Source organism: Erigeron canadensis, chromosome 5 (assembly GCF_010389155.1).
Source record: "Erigeron canadensis isolate Cc75 chromosome 5, C_canadensis_v1, whole genome shotgun sequence".
NCBI lineage: Eukaryota > Viridiplantae > Streptophyta > Magnoliopsida > Asterales > Asteraceae > Erigeron > Erigeron canadensis.
In genome coordinates, this window is record NC_057765.1 from 12555073 (window position 1) to 12556683 (window position 1611).

Genomic DNA, 1611 nt, shown 5'->3' on the forward strand with positions numbered 1-1611 from the left:
AATCTACTATTAATTCATATCCACATCTTAATTGTATGATGCAATAAGTTTCAATCCCCTGATGCAATCAAATTATATTGTTCCATACGTACTTAGGTTCAGTTAAACAAGGTATTTCCGTACAAATATTCTAGTGCAACATTGGTATGCATCATTGCATCATTGCATCATTGCAACAGCTTATCATAGGCGTATGCATTGATCGCTCAAAGAAGTCTTGGAAGTTAGGGTGGAATTTGCAGCTGGCTACTATTGTTTACTCGGTATGCATCACATGATTATAACACAAGCCATGAACTAACGAACACATAGTACAATCAAGTATTATGTAACATGAACTTATATCTAAGTCGTGTTCATGTATCTTTACACGCAGGGAGCATTGGCGACAGCTGCAACTTTTTGCTTAATCTCATGGACAGTTAGGAAAAAGGGTCCCACCTATCCATCCATGTTTAACCCTATATCAGTGATTCTTGTAGCCATAACTGAAGCTCTCTTCCTAGGCCAAGATATAAGTGAGGGAAGGTATGTGTTGCTTTATTATTACGTACTTTATATTCGTTCCCAAAATAAGCGTACGTCCACCTTTATGTTTATTTATTTCGGATAAGTGTTCATCTTTCTATCACAGTTTACCCTTCATGCCGTTTAATTTAATCACAAAAAATAAAATTAATATAGTCATGTTGCTACTTTAATGTGAAAGCATTTCCTAAATATCTATTTTTAATTTATTTGAACACTTATTTTCGAAGAGAGGCCATTTTCTAATGAGGAAAGGATAATTAGAAGGACTAATGCATATATATGCGCAGCTTGTTAGGGATGTTTGTCATCGTAGTGGGCTTGTACTTATTTTTATGGGGCAAGAACATGGAAATTAAAAGCATGGATCAAGAGCAAAAGGAGGCAACAAGGATGCAGCACACAGGGATAGTGGTGCCCACTAAAATTGATATCTTATAAAACATACTAGCCATGCCCACCAGTCACAATATAAACTAGCTAATATGGTTAATGCATCTTTAAAGAAGTTTGTAAAAGAACTCAAGTTGATTAATTATAACAATATTTACTGGATTCTCATTTATGTTTTTTTTTTTCTTCCAGAACTTTAACTGCTTCTAATCTATGTTTTGACCTTCTTTACATATGCGTTAACTATAAATGGTACGGAATATGTTTAGTTAAAGTGTTTAAGGGTGCTGGCAACGGGGCAATGGGGCTCAGCATAATGGTTGTTTTGTTGAGCATATACCAATATGAAGAAACCAACTTCATACACTCACAAGTGGTATGATTATTGGGAAATTAAACTACCAGCATAATGGTTGTTTTGTTTTATTACTAGCCCAATCTGCATCGGTATAAGAAGTAAGGGCATAAATTGGGCCGGCATGCATAAATATGCCCATAGACAATATACCTTTAATGTACCGAAGTATACGCTTCAAAGCATTGTAATGATCGGTACGAGGCGCATGCATGTGCATACATATTTGTTGGACAGCTTAAGAGATGCCTGGACGTGAAAAGGTGAGATATTGCAAAGCTCCAGCAACACTACGGAACTCAGTGGGATCAGAAACGGGTTCCCCTGCACTAGAC

At 36.4% G+C, this 1611-nt stretch overlaps 1 long non-coding RNA gene across 1 annotated transcript; it reads left to right on the forward strand.

The window, feature by feature from the left end:
• Positions 1–200: 200 nt before the first annotated feature.
• On the forward strand, positions 201–1074 carry LOC122602425. Its single transcript, XR_006324254.1, has 3 exons — positions 201–263; positions 377–528; positions 819–1074. It is a non-coding gene; the product is annotated as an uncharacterized LOC122602425 (long non-coding RNA).
• The last annotated feature ends 537 nt before the right edge of the window (positions 1075–1611 follow it).